The sequence below is a fragment of the Haliaeetus leucocephalus genome, unplaced genomic scaffold (genome assembly GCF_000737465.1).
Source record: "Haliaeetus leucocephalus isolate CR32 unplaced genomic scaffold, Haliaeetus_leucocephalus-4.0 Scaffold906, whole genome shotgun sequence".
Taxonomy (NCBI): Eukaryota; Metazoa; Chordata; class Aves; order Accipitriformes; family Accipitridae; genus Haliaeetus; species Haliaeetus leucocephalus.
In genome coordinates this window covers 1,310,916-1,330,694 of record NW_010973342.1, presented here as the reverse complement: position 1 = coordinate 1,330,694, position 19,779 = coordinate 1,310,916, and the positions used below count along the sequence as shown (strand labels likewise).

At 37.8% G+C, this 19,779-nt stretch overlaps 1 protein-coding gene across 9 annotated transcripts in view; it reads left to right on the top strand.

The window, feature by feature from the left end:
* Window positions 1–19,779, top strand: part of JAKMIP1 (janus kinase and microtubule interacting protein 1) — a 161,726-nt gene that overhangs the window by 37,227 nt on the left and 104,720 nt on the right. For 8 of the 9 annotated variants that reach the window (XM_010583474.1, XM_010583479.1, XM_010583475.1 and 5 more), the window contains exon 1: window positions 19,302–19,472. The gene's annotated coding sequence lies outside the window, so the exon portion shown is untranslated. Of the gene's footprint in view, window positions 1–16,409; window positions 16,603–19,301; window positions 19,473–19,779 lie in introns of those variants that run through there. The other variant, XM_010583472.1, reaches the window with a different exon arrangement.

Below are 19,779 nucleotides of genomic sequence, written 5' to 3'. Positions count from 1 at the left end.
CTGTAAAGGAATAAAAAATGTGTTTGGACATTATTTGGTCCATTGTCCTTCATAAGAGTAGGATGGATAGACAATGCACTACTTGTTCTTAATTGCCTGCCTGATGGAGATAACTTCTCAGAAAGATTTGATAGATCTTTCTAGGTTTCTTTCTAGGTTCTCTCTCTCTCTGGTTAGCCAGTCTTCCTGGATCCCTCCTCTCCCTCACAGTATCTATCCTAAGTCTTAATCCTTTATCATCTGCTTCCCAGTTTACCCAGTGAGGATTTTATTCCTCTTTCTCTTAGCAACAACCTTACACAAATATGAAGACTCTTACCACTTCTCTATCTTCTTTTATTCAAGGTTAACAACCCTAATTCTTTTCAGCCATGCCTTTTAGGCTGTTTCTTGTGGCTCCCATCTAGACTCCTTAAATGGCCCATTTCCACACAAAATTGGATGCAGTACTCTAGACTGAAGGTAATGAAGGGAATCACCTCACATGTGAGGCTTATTCTTGAACATACCAGCTGTATTTTCCGTTTGCAGATGTGGTACATTTTAGACACTAGTTTGTCTGCTTTTTGAGATGGATGCACAGTATGTTGTTAAGTTCCTAAAGGCATTTCTGGTTAAGTGCTACTTGGGACCTTCTGGATAGTCTGGTTCAGATGTTGCAAGTCATAACTTATCTGCTTTATTTATGCTCTCACTTGTCCATATAAAATTTTCTTAAATATGTATGTCTTTTTGTTAATTGCGGGTGGTAACATAAGAATCCCTTCTTGGAGCTCATGTGGTAAACTTCTTTAGACATAATTCTAGGCTTTGGTGTTTCAAGCTAATCCTTTTTTAATATTGAAAAGGTTTTGCAGATAAAAAGTGTTTTATTACATACAATACACCATGTTTTGGTGTGAAATAGATCATTATATATAGATAGAATCATTTAGGTTGGAAAAGACACTTAAGATCATCAAGTCCAACCATAAACCTAACACTGCCAAGTCCACCACTAAACCATGTCCCTAAGCACCACATCTACAGGTCTTTTAAATACCTCCAAAGATGGTGACTCAACCACTTCCCTGGGCAGCCCGTTCCAGTGCTTGACAACCCTTTCGGTGAAGAAATTTTTCCTAATACCCAATCTAAACCTCCCCTGGCGCAACTCAAGGCTGCTTCCTCTGGTCCTATTGCTTGTTTCTTGGGAAAAGAGACCGACACCCATCTTGCTACAACCTCCTTTCAGGTAGTTGTAGAGAGAGATAAGGTCTCCCCTCAGCCTCCTTTTCTCCAGACTAAACAACCCCAGTTCCCTCAGCCGATCCTCTTTAGACTTGTGCTCTAGACCCTTCACCAGCTTTGTTGCCCTTCTCTGGACACGCTCCAGCACCTCGACGTCTTACCTGTAGTGAGGGGCCCAAAACTGAACACAGTACTCGAGGTGCGGCCTCACCAGTGCTGAGTACGGGGGGATGATCACTTCCCTAGTTCTGCTGGCCACACTATTTCTGATACAAGCCAGGATGCCCTTGGTCTTCTTGGCCACCTGGGCACACTGCCAGCTGTCAACCAACACTCCCAGGTCCTTTTCTGCCGGGCAGCTTTCCAGCTACTCTTCCCCACGTCTGTAGCGCTGCATGGGGTTGTTGTGACCCAAGTGCAGGACCCGGCACTTGGCCTTGTTGAATCTCATAAAATTGGCCTTGGCTCATCAATCCAGCCTGTTCAGATCCCTCTGTAGAGCCTTCCTACCCCCAAGCAGAGCAACACTCCTGCCCAACTTGGTGTCATCTGCAAACTTACTGAGGGTGCACTCGATCCCCCTGTCCAGATCATTGATAAAGTTATTAAAGAGAACTGGACCCAAAACTGAGCCCTGGGGAACACCACTTGTGACCAGCCACCAACTGGATTTAACTCCATTCACCACAACTCTTTGGGCCCGGCCACCCACTCAGTTTTTTACCCAGCAAAGAGTACACCCATCCAAGCCATAGGCAGCCAGTTTCTTCAGGAGAATGCTATGGGAAGTGGTGTTAAAGGCTTTACTAAAGTCCAGGTAAACAGATGCATGGTTTTATTTCAACTTTCTTTAAAGGGATTTCCAACCTGGTGTCTTATGCCTTACTGGCAATCAGCTAAGAAATGTGAAAGCTGATGTTACGAGTAATGAAGGATATGTTTATGTGCCTTTACTAAGTGTTTTTGTTGGTTTATAGCTACCCGAATCCTCTAAGAAATGCTACTAATCTCTGTGATGCTCTGAGTAATGGGTTGCAATTTCTGGGTTAGGCAAAGGGCATTGAGGAGTGCTCACTTAGCTGGATGGCTCCCTTGGCTACCCACCTGAGGCTCAGAAGGATGTTTGCCCAAGAGGGTGGTGTCCTGCACTTGACATCGCTGAGAGGTGCTAATGATCCAACAAAGCCAGCAAGCTGCTATGCTTAATACAGTTATCATTTGTAGTATAGATTGGACTTTAATTAAATTTCTTAATTAGGCTAACATCCAATAAATCTAGAAATGGGAATTAGCAGGAGCCAGGTCAGGGGACAACTGTTTTTAACTTGTTATCTTGCCTTTGTAGTTTAGATAAGATCTGAGTTGAATAAAAGTTCTCGTATCTGCTCATGTTTTTTGTCAAAATTATTTGTTCATGTTGTTTTAATCCTGGCCTCATTTTGGAGACCATCAATTATTTTTTAAAAAAGGGCTATACATATAGTATGTTACATAAATACATTTTTAGTGCTATATAAGAATACAATATTATGTATCAACTCTTTACCTGGATTCCTACTGATCAACGCATTCATATTATTGATTTATTAAGTGTCTGTTTCTACCTTAGAAATTTGTGGTGCTGCTCTTGAATCAGGACCTCAGTTCTGAGAGTTTAGTCATCAGTTTTCTCAATTTCAACTATTTCTTATTGGGCTGATGTAATAGTCCTCACAAATTTTTTAATAACTCTGCTTCTTAACAAGAATTATTCATAGAATCATGGAATCATTTAGGTTGGAAAAGACATTTAAGATCATCAAGTCCAACCATAAACCATGCCCAGTAAACCATGTCCTGAAGTGCCTTGTCTACGGGCTTTTTGAATACCTCCAGGGATGGTGACTCAACCACTGCCCTGGGCAGCCTGTTCCAATGCCTGAAAACCCTTTCAGTAAAGAAATTTTTCCTAATATCCAATCTAGACCTCCCCTGCTGCAACTTGAGGCCATTTATTGGAGATATTCTTCAGATTGCAACACATTTCCAAAGAGCGGTTTAAGGGGGCTTCCCTTCTATTGCATGCCTCCAGCCTTTGGAATTAGAGCAGATTGCACTAAAATTCCCAAATACAATTACCAAGTTTCATGGAGTTTAGAGTAAACATATAGTGTATGCATAGGAGAATCTTGTTCCGTGTGTGTAAATCATGTTCTCCTCCCTCTGCAAACATGCTGATCACTTCCTTGTAGCAATACTGTCATATTTAATAAACATCCAAACCAAAAGAGAAGGGATAATTTGTCCTATTGCAGTACAGCAGCCAGAGGATCTTGTCAGATAAAGTGATGACTTACTTTCTGTTACCTTCTGGGTGAAATAGTACCAATAAATATCAATTATCTTATAGGTAAATTTTATTTTCTCCCCAAATGTTACTGCTTGGCTTGGTATTTAAAAATTGATGATAATTAGGTGGCTAAGTTGTAATGTATCCAGTGAACCTTAATCAATTTGTTTTTTAAAATTTTAAAAACAGTTTCTCCTTTGTGTGTTAAGTGTTCAGTGGTCTGAAATTAATTAACTTTGAACCCATCAAATTTTTAATACAGTAGCATTTCACACTTAGCAATGTTCCTGTATAAAGTTTAATACAGTTTTGTTTGTTTTACAACAGCTGTTATGCTTTCAGCAAATAAATTGCCATAGTTAAAGAATATTGTGAAGAATCCCACAAGGATTTTAAAAAGCTTCTAGGTGAACGTTGGGTGTATGATGACAGAAGAAATTTAGAGCAGGTTTGCCTAAAGTGATATACATGGAAATGAAGCATTGTAACGTCTGCTAGATTTTAAATTGTAATGGATACATGCAACCTAGTGAACAGCTTAAAAGCCTTTGGGCCTTGCTGAACCAAAAAAGAACAAATCCAACACCCTGATCAATTAGGTAATAGGCACAGAGGGTAGAGGGTGGTAATTAGCACTCTAATGCCCTCACTACCACATAAATGGTAACATCTACAGCATTAGTCCTCTATAGGACTCTCTTGACAAATTCTGTGCCAGAAATACAAGGTCAAAGTATACATCTATTGATTTTAACCCCTTTAAAGACTTCTAAATGACATGATATTAAAAATGTTATGTTTTCCTGGTTTAGAGAGAAGATGCATAAGAAATGCCATGTTGGTCAAAAAAATTTTTATCTTGGATGGGTGTATGTGTACATTTTATATGTATTTAATTATATATTTTATATATGTAGACTATTACTGTGTAGAAAAGGACTAAGTATAAGCCAGCTGAATTGTATCCAAGGACCGCATCCCTTTTACATGGCTTCTTCAATATATTTTATCAGCAACATATGCACTTCTGCTGATGGTTGCGCTTTCCTTGACTTTATTGTTCCATTGTCCCTAATAAATATGGATACTTTGATGCAGTAGCATGCATATGTTAGTTCTCTTTTTCTAGTATATCTTTGCTGACTCAAGCAGCAGTCTGTTTCATCTGAAACTTTATTTACTGGGAGGTGTTTATATAAATACACAGTAAAAAAAGGGTGATATAAAGCCAAGTGATCTATCAAACGTGGGAAAAAAAAAGAAAAAAACCCCAACAAACCAACCTGAAACCAAACAAAGAATTTATCAGAACATTTCTGTTCAGCATTCAAGTTATAGATAGTAATGCAATGCACAATTTTTTTTAAAAAAGCTTGTTATTTTATAATTTGTATTAAAGGTGGTGTTATGAAGAAAGTGAAAAATAAATTAATATTTTTAACTGTCAGGAAAACAGATCAAGTCATAGTATTGCAGATAATTTTATTTGAGATAGATAGACCATCTTAACTGAATTGTGAATAAAAAATATTTGATGCAAGGTATTTGGTATTGCAATGAATTTGACTTGATATTTCCTGACATAATGTCAGAAGAATATTAATTGCAAAATTAACTTGTTCTAGAGCGAACAAATTTAAAGCAAGTTTACACTTCCCTTGGAACTGGGTTTACTCTGTTTTGTTTTTGCAAATTTAGTAGGGCAACAGGACATTTTTAAAAAAAGGGGGGTGGGGGTGAGAACAAACCAGTAAAAGAAAGGGGATGGTTCACTCTGCATAGGTATGGGAATGAGAGAACAGCACTGAGCTGCTGTTAGGGATGCTGAGCTTGAACTTTATGAGCTGGCAAAGTAAAATAAGCGGAGCTACGTTACTGCTGACAGGCCAGCAAGATTTTTAAGCTCAGTTTATGTCACGATGATGAGAGCTGCGAGGAACTCCTTTGTGGAAATGTTAGAAGCGGGTTTGTGTCTGTGCCTGGTCCCCACGCTCGTGTTCCTGAAAGGTGGATATTCTGCACATTCATATGAACGGACCTCTGAAGAGCCAAAGGGCGTGTAACAAATGCGGGACCCCCCGCCCCGCGCAGGGTATGTCCCCTGTGGACTGTGCCCCTCGGGCTGGCTCCTCCCTGTGTCACCAGTACGGACCGTGGCTGTTTTACGGGGAAATTGCACGTTCCAGCTCAGGTTCCTCCGGGCCTTTGTGAACACCAACAGAACGCTTCGGTGCAGTCGCTGTGCCTGGGGCTGAGGGAGCAGGACTTTAGGCATCCGCAAAACGGACTTTTCCTGCCAAATCTATAGCCATTTCTGAACAACATCCTGCTTTGGTGTATAGCGTACATGTTACTGTCTGTATGTAAATTTATATTTTTTTTTATATATATATATATGATAAAAATGTGTGAGGAGAGGAAGGAAAAAGGATTTCGGACACCAGGCTTTAGGAGGTGTGTTTCTACTTTTAATTTATTCACTTACTGGAACAAGATTAGTTTCTCTAATGTATCTTGAGAAGGCTGTGGCAGCCATATTTTTAGGACACTCAGATTTTCACAGCTGGTATTTCAGCTCCTGCTAGGGAGGCTAGAAACTGAAGTTCATGATACTAAAGTGAAGGAAAAGCTCTGTTAAAATATAACTCGGTGGATTCCTACCTTTCTGTTCCTTAATGAACAAAATCGCTGCAACATATTTTCCTCAATTCCTGTTTGTAGGTGTTTACTCCTCAGGAAACAGGACCAGGACTCTATATACTGGCGAGGCAATGTTTGCAGGCAGGGGCACTTACCTAGCTTTTGTTAAATCCAGCTGATGTCAGTGGAAGAGTTAGACAAGTTCTTGGGCATGCAGTCTTTTAATGAGGTCTGAAACACAAGAAGCAATCATCTTCAAAGGCCAGCTTATGCGGAGCTAAGAAGACTTGTTCTGACTTTAATTAGATATATATATGAGCCAGAACATCTCTAGAAGAAAAGGTATTTAGTGCTCATGGCGTACAAAGCATATTAATGTGATGAGGAGGATAGAAAGAAGTGATGAGGTATTTGTCTCCAATGGGAAAGAGAGAGAGTTCATTTTCTGTAGAACTTGAAGGTGGGAGAGGAGATGGGGCAGAGGGAGAATATAATCCAGTATGTTAAAAAAACCCTGTACTGAGTTTGTAGTTTTGGCATCCAATACTCTTAGACTTTCTTTTACACATGTAAGGTGTGCGTTTGCTGCTGCTGTTGAATTAAAGAAGAACCAAAAATGTAAAAACCTTTGCTCCTTCTGTGCATAGCAATAACTGAAACAGGGCTTGTAGCGTTCAGTCTTCAGGCCTGAAAATTCTGTGGCAGATAAATTGCAATTACCAACATATATTGATTGCCTATTTTAAGAAATATCACTAGCTCTTTGCATCTCTGGATACCTAAATACCTTTTGACTGGTAGGTGCATTTTCAGTAACAGTTGTAAAATTCTATATGATCTGTTGTGAAGAGTGCCACTGTCAGACATGAAATCCTCATGGTAAAGACATGTTAAAAATTCAGTTTGGTCAATGACTGGACTGGAATTAACCAAGAACTAGAATTTAGCAGCCAGCATGCCTACACGTTACTGCTTCTCTACAGCACTCCCTTACGGTGCTCTTGGGGAAACTGGCAAAATGGCTGGAGAGGGCTGTCATTCCATCGCTGGGTAGCTGTTCTGTAAAGGCAAGTACCTGAAGAGTGTTTGGATTGATTTTTTCCTCCCATCCCCCATTACTATGATTTTAATTGGAAGCTGCTCTTTGTTCATGTAAAACTAGCGTGAAGCCCTTTACTGAAAGATAGTGATGTCTTTGTATCAAACAGTGCCTGTTTCAAACTGTTACGCTTGTCTTTGTTTAATTGGACTTGCTGAGGTTTCTGGGAGAATGAAACTTCTATCATCTCCTCCTGCAAATCCCTTTAACATGCTGTCTCTGAGCAGAAAAATATCCCTTTTATGAGTAGGTGGAATAATATGCTAGCTGGATTCTGATATTTATTAAAAGTTAAGTCTTTGTCGAAATCTGGAAGAGAGCACTGAGAAACACAGAATTTGCAGATGTACATACATGTGTCATTTTTATGATCATTATCAAGTCTTTATGGAGCACGTGGGATCTGTGCGCTTCATAGCTGCTACATCACTCTGAGAAATACAGATATTTGTAACTTTGCTATTAGAATTGAAGCATTTATTAATAATATACTACAAACCTAACATCGTGTCTTAACAGAGCTAATTGATGCCGTTAGGTGTAGAAAGCGCAGGTTTTCTTCCAAGGCAGGGTTAACTGCTGAACTGCAGTCCAAGCACATATGACTCGGCTGCCCTGAGTCCTTTTCACAATTTGTTGCTGACTCACTGGGTGACCTTGAGTAAACCTCTTCCCTTGGCATACACTGCCTGCAAGGGAGAAGTACTAGCAATGACCTGTGTAGTTAGTCTTGGATGACGAGTTCTGTGAAACTGCGGATTTGATGTAAATGATTTGTTTTGTTTCATGTTTTCTTAGCCTTACGATAGGCACTATGTGTCGGTAATAAAAAGGAAGATGGGATATTATGTGTTGAGGGACAGAGAGGAGAGAACTGCAAGGGAGGGTTGATAATTAGTTTGCAGATGGGGTGTTGAACCATTTTATCTCTGGCTTCCTTGATTTTAAAGTATATGCCAACTTCTCCTGCAACACTGATTCAAAGTTATTAAGAGGGCTGTGTTTTTAAAAGCAAAAATAATAATAATAAGAAAAGCTAGTGCTGAAATTTAAAAATCAAACTTCTCCCAACTTAATGTTACTTCTAATTTGACTAGGTATGGCTTTTTGTATGCATACATGTCTGTGCTTAGGAATATACATTTTGCAGAATTAGAGATAGTAGCATTATGGTGGACTGTCTCTGTAATGGGTCTTTGACATCTTATCTATCCCCTCTTGACAGATAATTTTACCCTGTTCAGACAGAATATATTCTAGCTTTCCAAATCTTTGACCTGTTTCAGATAGCTACCGTTCTTCCTTTTTTTGAACCAACTGTCTGAAAAATTACTGAGTTACAAGAGTTTGTAAAAAGAGCAGCCCCTAAAGCCAGGGATTTGTTTCAAATTAGTGGAAAAGTTTAAGGGAAATACTATGTGATCCTACAAGATCTTTGTAACATTGTAAAGCAGAAGCTTATACTTTTCCAGTTGTTCACACCATACCAGCTTCCAGCTGGCAAAGATCCTCAGCATAGCACTTGGCTCTAATTTTGGTTGGAATTTTAAACGTACTAATTTCAAATTTTCTCTTATTGAACAACATATTTTAAGACCGCTGGTACCTGTAAGGATCGGGCTTTTAAAAGGAAGGACTGCCGTAGAGCTGCAAGAAAAGTTTTGTGAATAGTTTGTCAAACCCTCTGAAAAATAAAATGCATACCATGAAGTATCACTGTTATGACACAGTACAGATTTCTTATGAGTACGCAATGGAATTTAAAGCAAATGCTATTATTTGTAGCAATAGTCACATGTGGCAGTTTCCAAGCTCATGCTAAATGCTGATGTGAAAATTTCTTACTTCTGAATTAATCATATCAAAGTAAATTAAGCTAAATCAGTATATTCTAGCCTTTGTGTAAGGGGTTTTCAGGGTTAAAATATAAGAAACAGACTTCAGGTTGTTCAGACTTAGGAATCCAGTAATTTCTGTACAGGGCCACCCGTATGTATTTGCTCGTACCCATGTAAGTGCTAAATGAATGTCATACATATTTATATACTGCATGAACTGCTGGGGTAAAATAATAAATAAGCAAGCCACATGCGAGAGAAGCTAAAAGGCCTGAATAGCCTATTAAATCTTGCATTAGCCTTAAGTTTAATAAATACTAGGCCCTAAGGAGCACCAGTGGAAGAATAAGAGTTCTTTTGGGAAGCCGAAATCTTTGGTTTTCCATTGTGTGAAGGACTTTAGACATACAAATACGTGTAATTGCCTTACTAGTGACAGATGTATGAAGAATGCTTGTTCAGGCTTTAAAACTGCAAAATCTCTAATATCTCAAATAGTGAGGAAGAGAGTTAGTCCATGAGTAAGCTTATGTTCCCTTTGAGGGCCCATCTAATTGCTGATCTTACATCAGCAATCTTGGTCACTTTGATAATGCAGTTCTGAACACTGTGTGTGGTAGTAGGGAGGAAAAATAGTCTTGTAAACCTTCATTGCTCCAGACTATGTCTTTTAGTAAGCTGTATAAAAGCAAGGCAAAATGACTTCAATTGCTGGATCAGTCCAGGGCACAAAAAATGATATTCAGGAGCTTGAAAGTGATCTGGAAGCAAACTACTGCCAAAAGAGAGCAATGGCACAACATCTCCCTTCATTCTTACCCCTTTCAAGGGGTAAGCCCATAGAGTCTGTGTGGGTTGAACTCCCTACTGGTGCAGCACCAAGCAGACAGGGCAAGATGCATCAAGCCAAGGAATAAGAGTTGCACAGAACTGTTTTCGAAGCCTGTGCATGTCTGGAAACTCCCCCTGGGTCTGTTTATCAGGCAGAAAAGACTGTATAGAAAATGTGTTGAAGTGCATTAATTTGTTCCTAAAAGTTCTTGAGTAAACTCACTGGTGTTTAAGACTGTATAAAGAAAAGAATATTCCAGCAAGTTTCTTAATGCACTCAACACTGCTCCTACTGAAGTGCTAAACCCCCTGATTTTATCCTTCGCTGTAGGTGATGTAGTATGGATGGTTGTGTAATACTTTGACATTCCTGTCTCTCTTGCATTGATATAAATCCTATGGTAACATAAACATTAATGTTATACACGTAAAAGGATAGTCTATTTTTGTAAGGTCTGAGAAGCCTAAGACCTGTTAGCTGTATGGAACCTATTTGCTAATTTGGTGTGAGAGACGGGGGCTCAGAGAGGAGAGTAGGTTGGGTCCTTTGGCAGACTTGGGAACAAAAAGAGCCCACAAACTTGTGTAAACAGGCTGAGAAGTGTCACCAGTCTCAGCCTCCAGCAAGGAAATTTGAGTCAGGTAAAACATTTAATGCTGAGTGTTTTATTTTTTTATTTTCTTTCTTTCTTTTTTTTAAATGTATAAAAAGACTCGTTCTTAGTGTGAATGAGGCTGTGTAGTCTCTGGCCATGCCACTGAAAGCTTATTGAATCTTTTTTAAAAACATTAACATGCTTGATATTTAATGAATACAGAATATCATTCACAACTTTATTAGTTGATTATTGGTAGTCTTTAAGGTGATAGAGTCACATGGATAACTCTCCCCCACCCAATTACTACTTCATCCCAGTCATCTTAGTTACCGAGAAAGTCTTTGTATATCTTTATTACACATAAGCACTATGTAACGTAGAGAATATAGATTTACCTACTTTTGCACACAGAAACAACTGTGTCCTGCAGTTTGCACACTGTATTTTTCACATAAAATCTAGTAAATACTGTAATTAACTTATTTTCCGAGTGTGTTTTATGGTGTTAAATTGACTGTACAAGCAAGTCACCCTCACATTCTCGTGGAACACCTGCTGAAGATTTCCTATTGCTTCCTAGTTCAGAAAAAAGGGAAAGAATAGGAAGATTTTTCTTTGCATTGACAATCCAATTAAAACGACAATGTGGCAGGAACGATATCAATTCCTATGAAAGCACTGTTGCATGATGCACTGCCTACCAGCCATTTGTAGGCCCTCCATTTGGGAATTGTGGTATAGTAATCTGCAGTAAGGCAATATAGAACAACACAGAAACAAACTTCAAATGTTGACCTGTTTTTGGTAGTCCATCATTGCTGGCAGAAATTTAAATGAATCCCAAGGAGTGATTTGTTATGGGGATCCCAAATCAGAAAGCTGTAATATAGAGGAGGCAGGAAAGTGAGTGAGTACTTGTATGTCTGTCATTGTTTCTAGTATCCATATAAAAATTCTGTGTTTCATCCACCAAAGACATATTTTGCAATAAAAACAACAGATTAAAACAGATCAGGAAAGTTTCCATCAATGTTCCTAGTAGTCATCGAAGAAGTATTTGTAGGCAAGAACTTGCTGCTTATCTTGTCTTTGATTTCTGCTGCATCAACTTCAAGGTTGATATTAAAAATAAAAAGTAAAAGTAGGAAAAATTCCCAAATTCATTCTGCGCTGTCCTCTTTAGGTTTGTTCACTATATAACGGATGGAGATGGTGGTTGCGCATTTTGCTAAGTGTATGTTACTGAGGATATGTAGAATGTTCTATAAATGTCACATCACAGTACTTGCTGGTAAGTCTGCATTGAAAAGGGATGCCTCTGTGGCATGATCTGTGCTTTTTCTGCCTTGGGCTGTGATGAATTTACAATGTTTTACATTGAGGCTTCCACTTAAATTGTCTTTGCTTTCTGGTGATTCTTTTAAATACTATTTTTTCTATCTGCTTTTGGTGTAGCCACAGCAGAAGGCATCACATTTTCTGGTTGTGATATGGTGTATTAGTTGGAAACTGAATGGGTAAAAGAGAGAGCAAGTGATGTATGTGGGATACAAATGTGTGTTGCTGACATGTTCTGGCTGTCGAATTGTCAAGGCCCATTCATAAAGGGGTGCATCTGTGCTGCTTTTATTTATGTGTAAATAAATTCTTTGCTCTGCTGGAAATCCAAGGGAATCTGGTACCAAAGCAGACATCACATTCTTAGAAATCAAAGAGTAGAGGTAAGAATGGAAAGATGCAATCTTCCTGCATTTAATTTGTATGCCTGGCAAATATATGTCTTACTGACAAATTAGAAATTAAATGAATAATATGGATATAAAGCTTTAGGCTGGAAAACAAGGTACTGTAGTAAAATGTCATGGGTTTTTGGAAAGAGGGAGTTTTTTAATACTTGAACATTTGGTAATAAGAAGGAACCCCTTCCCTCTGTCCTCTGACTGTCGATTAGAATAACTTCTGACAAAAAGCCAGTGGTAATATACGTTCCTGTTAGAAAGCATTTGCTGAGCAAAATTTCTAGCAACTGCTGCAGACAACTCACAGATGTGCTCAGCATTGTATTCCCAAAGGAATTGCCTTTTATTTTGGGTCATTTTTGTCACCGTCTGCCATGTTTTATGCATAGTCATTTTAACACCAAAAAACCTTGTTTCCAAAAAGTCTTCAAAATATAGATCAGCTGTACAAGGATATAGGGAGGGCTTCTGAAATATTCAGGGAAACTACTTTGCTGTTACCCCATGCTAAGGATGTGATTGTTTATCTTATTTCTCTGCTCTGAATATTAGGGTTGGACCCTCCCTGTTGCTGTTTGAGGTGTGGAGGACAGGAGGAAGGGTTAATACCTCTCTTATGTGGAAGAAGGAGTTATTTTGAGATTCTTACCCCTGGCCCCGTACTCCACAGACTCTGCATGTATGGACTGTACATGACATTACCCCAGTTGTCAGAGGAATTGTCCTCAGTTGTTCTACTTTCCAAGAAGAAATCTAAAATATCTGTCCACCTTAGTAATTTTTTTTTAAACCTTCTACAAGTAATGCAAATCTGTTTAAGAGTTAAAATGGACTAAGATGTCCCATATGAACAGATCTGGCTAAAATCTCTAAGAGTCTGAGTGCTTTGTCTATTCCGGGAATCTAAAGGAAAGGGTGGAGGTTGGCATCAGTGTCTACTCTCTTACCTTAAAATTTATGTTGCTGTCAAGATACAATGCTGCCTGACATCATGGAATAATGTGTGAGAAACAGAATTTTCACCAAAGATTCTATGTATTTAAGTTTGTAATTAAAAAAACCAGCCAAACAAACTTGGATACTTTCTGGCCTTTCCTAACTATTTGGGAAGTGTTAACAAGTGTTGCAAGTCATTGCCATGTAAACAGAAATAAAACCTTCATTTTTATAACACTGAACTTTTATCTAGAGAGCCATTACATAATAAAGAACATAACTGAATCAACTTTCTTTGTTTAGCATGTACTGCCATAACTACAGGTTATGACTATGTTGGTGACTTTATTACATTGAGCAAAATCAGTAATTTATTAAACATCAACTCATCTGTCAAATTATTTCTCTAATAGTTTTGGTTCTTTGAGCAGTTTTTGGTGTGCATGGTATATTTTAAGTTCTGAATGAATTCGAACAAGTGTGGTTTATGCTTTGTTTGTTTGTACATTAACAGATACATTTCCACAGCAACAGCTTCCCCTTTTTATCCTTCCCACCCTTCAATTAGAAGTAGATTTAGCTTCACAGTTACTGGAAATGAGAAATTAAGTATCCAATTATTTTAAGTTATTTTTGTATTACCATATCTTTTAAGAAGCTATAGGAAGATTACTGAAGGATTATTCGGTTGTAGGTTTCCAGTGGTGGCTGGTAATTCGCTGTGAATAGCACTCCTAACAACTTCTAATGACTGGCATAATTAAATGTTTCAAATTTGCCATAGTTTCTGCAAGACTTACTGCCAATTACTCTTCTTTTTTAATCTCACTGGTATGGTATGCCACTGAAACATCCACTTTAAAAAGTAGATATGGTCACATTACTATACTATTTTTACTATATATGCTATTATTACTGCAACTTGAAATTGCAGGTTCTAGGTCTATGTTTCATCCTTCTCTCAGAGCTTTTGTAACCACTGTTCTCTTTATATAGGGAGGCCACCTGGCCAAAAATATTATTAAGATACTTTTTATTTCTAAATTTACTACAGAATTTACATACAACTGTTAATCTTAATGACGAGTTTTCTGGAATCTAAGAACTTCTCCTTTAGAAGAATTGGTATTGTGGAATGAGTACATCTGCTAAAACTTAAGTACATTTTTAAATGTAGACAACTTACCTGGATAACTTATGAATTTGAAGTTGTGGGTTTTTTTCTTTTTTCTTTTGAGTTTTGTGGGTATTGTTCTGTTTTGTTGTCATCTTACTGGCCTGATTGCTGTCTTTACTTGTCTTTGACAAGTAAATTCTTGTTTTCTCTTAGATGTTTCTATGTTTACGTGTTAACATGGGAAGGCCTTCTCTTTCCCTTTTCTTCAAATGCATTCAGATTGCTTCTGGAAGGCCAGAAGAAAGCAACAAAATGGTGGTTTACATGGAATAACAATACTGGAATATTTATGAACAGGGCAACTCAAAAAGGATGATGAAGATAGGGTATCTGACGTCATAAAAAATAGAGGCTGTTGGCCTCCCTCTCTCCCTGAGGAGGTTTGTTACTGTATAAGTAAATTGAAGTCCTCTTTTCAAACCTTCTGTGCTACTTAAAGGTGCTGACTAAGCTGTTTCAGCTCTTTGATCTCCTGCCATGATCTGGCCCTAGCTGTACTTTCATCCTCTTCAAAAGTATTCTCTCACAGCAGTGAATTTGGCCCTAAGGAAATGAGTATGCAGATTTTTTTTTTTCCTTCTCCATTAAATACTGCCTAGATGGCTGTCTTTATTGAACAAATAAGCTGGTAAGTTATTCCCTGAGGTTTTACTTTTTAAGCCACTAACAGAATTGACTCGGGAACCTTAAACAAACCACTAGAAATGAGTGCAATATTTCCCAGCAAAGGAAATAATTTAGGACTTAGGTTTTTGGGACTGGTACCATTGGGTGCAAGCCTGATGTATTTTATGTGAAGTACAGCTTTTTGTGAAGACTTGAACCGTCTACATGGTAATAGACATATCCATCAAGTTTCAGTGCTCTTTAGATGGGGTATCCTGTCTGGCTTCTAGTTCTCTTGCCCAAAAGACAGGGAGTTTGATTGATTCTGTGACGTGTCTGCCAGCTCTCTGCTTTGGAGTCCCCAGTATGGCTATGTCTGCACTTGACATTGCTGAAATTTGTTTGCCTTGTCTGAATAACTTTTACTCAATCACTGACTTACACTTTAACACAAAGGGCGTACTATGAGAAGATTTATTACTGAGGAGACTTTACTCTCTTTTCTGTACTCCACAGCATAAATAAAGGTGCTGTCATAGGTGTTCAGAGACTCTAGGAAAGCTGAGGTAGTTGATACTCATTAAGGAACTTGACTTTCTGCTAGTCATTAAGCTTTGAGTGCTATCTTCCATAAAGATAATTTTATTTCTGCAAATAGATTTTTCTGTGCATGAGAAATATCAATCCAAACTAACAGGTAGTACATATCAACAAAAATTTGAATGCTTCTGTTGTTTCCTTTTGTGATCAAAATATGTTGAAATATTCTCAAGAAATGTGAAGTGAAACAATATCAAGGCTTTGTGCACCTCTTTTGACTGTTTTTTTTCAGAGAGGAAATTGTCATCCTTACCTTCGCTGTACAGGAGAGTTATACACAGAAAAACACAATTCAGGTTTTCTGAAATTCAGTCTTGTCCTCTTTTCAACAGGACACATGATAACTTCCTTATGTGATATATTTTTGGTATTTGTAAAGATCCATGGCAATGGCCAGTCTGTATGTGACAATTTATAGGTGGCCACCATGACAATTTAAGCCTGTAGCTCAAACCCAAGTACTCGTGTTGAAATGAAATACAAATTTAGTGTTAGCTACTCTGAGTTAACAGTCTGGATTGACCTGGTCTAATTGTGAAGTAGTTTAGCAGCTTTCATCCTGCTTTCATTGAGGATCATCTAGCAAAGAAGACCATGAATTAGCCTCTGCGTATCTGTTCTTAACAGAAAAAAGATGCCACACTTGTAATTTTGCATGATATCTTATTCTGCTGTATTTTGTTACACTGTGTAAATATTTTTTTCATTTCATTGCTACCATCAAAGCTGTTAATCAAATCTGATTTGGACTAAATCTCTTTTTTTTTTTTTTTTTTGTTTAACAGATGATGTCACTAATACTGCTCAGAAATCCCTCCTTGCTGATGAAAAAGAGAACGTGCCAACAAGACTAGGAGTTGTGGTGTGGAAAGTCCCAGTACAAACATACCTAGTGACTTAGCTGCTGGTGCTGCTTAGCATTCACCTCTTTAAGTTAAAATCAAACACAACTGCCTCAGAAACCTGGACAAAAGAAAGGTACTGTGTGTTGCCAGCATGTTGGTTGGGTAGGAAGAGAATAAATCTACAATACAGATATGATGTTATCAATTTATTAGAGACAATATAATTTGAAGCTTCAAGTTTGAATTTTTTTTTTTTTTGTACTGAGATAGACTTTAAACCCAACCAGATTTTGCAGGCAGTAAAGTAAACCAAATATGTACTAAGTTTTCGTCTTTGCTTGAATACGGTTCTATTTACATAGAGACTTTCTGTGTTCAGTGAATAAATTTCTTGATGATATAAACATTTTCTTACTCATGATTTTTCTTTATTAATTTCATAAGGCATTTTCCCCCTGCCCCCGTGGCATCTAAAATGTGCAGTACAGAATGTTGCTCAGTGTCTTATGTTTATCATATGCTTGCTAACTTGACCACTGTCTTACTGCAGCTATCCCTGTCACCAGTAATAAAGAAGAAGGGCTTTAATTGCTTTGGTCTCAGTTGGATGCTAAGCTTCTTTGACAGACTTTTCCAGCCTTCTGGTGACTTTTATGTGTTTATAATATGCACAAGTCTGGGTATTCAGAAGGCAGCTATATATGCTATGCAGAAAAGACCGCCACAGTATTTTGATTGCTTCAAGGACCTTCTACTATATGGGGAAGAGTAGCAGTCTCCTCCTGTTGGAGAAGTATGGTAAGGCTGACAACAGTTTAACACAGTGTGTAATTCCTGGCTTTTTCATCTTGTCGTAATCCTGCAGTGGAACTGCAGTGATGATGCAGTTACTAAGATCAGAAATATTAGGAGGACTGGGCAACTCCCACTCTGTGTAGCTGTCCTTACTGCAGCAAAATGCCATTAGCCCCTAGAAATGATATTTTTATTTAGAAAGATGTTGCAAATATAATTGAGGTTTGTCAGCAAACTGTAATGCAGAAAGAAAAGGATAGCAGCAGTAACCCAGGAAATACCCTTTCCTAGTGGATATTTTGCAGTTCACATAATGAAATTATTTCCTCTTTGCTGCTCATGAACCTTGCTGTTATATTTGGTATCGTGCATAGTGTACACTTACTTTTCATTTCTGAATGGAGGGGTAAAGAATGGCCCTAAGTAAGGCAAGTGCTATGGGAAATGACAGCTGTGGAGTGCATAATCATTACTGAAAAATTCATGAAGAAGGAAAGAGTAAAGTAAAAAATGTAGGATGCAGAACATACCTTAGGGCTTTTCTCAGTAGTATTTGTTTGTCTTCTATGACACCCAAATACAGCTAATAGTTTATTAGTATCTTTGATTCTAATGCTTCAGAAAATTTCATTTAAGTGTAGTCATAAAGCAACATACAAAGAGTGAAAAAATATGTCTAAAATAATTTGGTGTTCATTATAGAGAATAATTATGGTAACTAAAATTGTTTTGGGGGCAACAGATAAACTAATGTGACCCTAAGTTCTCACTTCTGTAATTGGGAGGGCAGTTCAACATTTACTTCTGACTGGGTTTAACTCTTTACGGTAAATGCATAAGGAGCTTCAGTCACAGATGTATCTAAAAAAATCATCTTCATATCTACTTAATAATAACAGAAAGTAGATGATACTGATTTTGAAAAACATTAAAATGCTGAACTCTAAAACCAGCTGTTGAATCTTATAACTTGGCTTTCTGCTAAGGTGAATGCATTTTGATTTTTAAATCTCAAAGGAATGCTATTTAAAGATTTTGTCCCCTCCCCATTGTCCTTTAGTCTGTCCTGTTCCTGTACATCCAAACAGTTGAACATAGATTAACAAATTGATTTAGACTTAATATTTTATTTAGCTGACTCTGCATAATGAAAATGAAACACTCAAAACATGAGAGAGTTTTCAACAACTAATGTATTTTGGAAAGTGATTTTGTCATGTGCGAATTATCTATAAGAAGGCTTCCTATCACTTGGAACTAGCTTATGAAAATTTGAGCAGAGGGATTTCATCCTCTGGATTGCTTATGCACATTTCCCAATGCTACAGGAAAAAAAACCCCTCCCTATGTGGTCCCTATTTGTCTTAGCTGATTAGTCATATTTCTTGCATATCAATGCCTTATTTATTTGGCTAGGCTGTTTCTGATGTCTCCAAACTGTCTCCTCAGAATGGCTGTGTAAATACAGAGATTGATGCAGGTGCTGTTACATTGTACAGCTATGTGGGGGCACTTTGCTTCAGAGAAAGACTGGCTGCTTCTGTGAAAAATTAGGATTTCTGCAATGTATTGGGTATAGGGCCAGGCACATTTTTAGAATGGCTTGCTCTTTGTTTTGCTGACTGATCGTGAAATCTGCTAAAATTGATATTTTTCTCCTCTCTTTAAATTGATGGAAATAACATTTAGATAAACTTTGGTATTACTCTTGTATTTCCATTTGTTTCTTAACATACTTTGAACAATCCATCTGTGCTGACTAATCCTCTGTACAAATATTACTTATGTTCCCTGCTATGTGATTACAGATCCGTTACTCTTCAAACACAGAAAAGAAGTACTATAACATGCTTGTGTCTGAATAGTTTCTCTTACTTGCAAATATACCAAGGTAGTGCATTTGGGTAGCTGACAGCTGTACAGCTGCTGGCAGAATTCCCACATGCATTTTACCGTTAGATAAGTCTGTGGCTGGTAATGGTCGTGTTGAGATAAGATAGGTAATGTTTCACTTAGTCATCTAAAAGTACTCCTCTATGTGTTGAATGTTTGCAAGCGATGTTAAAAAGAAAACTAAGTAAACTTTTCTGACACCTTGGAAAGGTGTCTCATGTATATGACTTGCCATCCAATATTAAGCATAAAAGATCTTCAGTCTGTTATGAAGCTCCTTGTATATTCATAAATGAGCAGGAATGGAAAAAGAAGGTATGAACCATGAGAAACCTATACCCTACATGGTACGCATTCAGTAAATAGTAGTGAGAGACCATGAAGTTGGCAGTTTTGATTCTTTAGGATATACTGTCCTTGTAAGACCTGGTGCTTTTTCTTGATAAATAGGCTCTCTCGTGGTTATGGTTGTCTTTCTAGCTTTTTGTTTGTTTTTCTCAGCTCTTCCATTCAATTAATATGTAACTTCAATAGCACTGAACGATGTGTTATAAATATTAAATAGTTTTGATAATGTGATTTGATTAGGGCAATATATGTTGGGGGGGGAAAGGCATGTTTT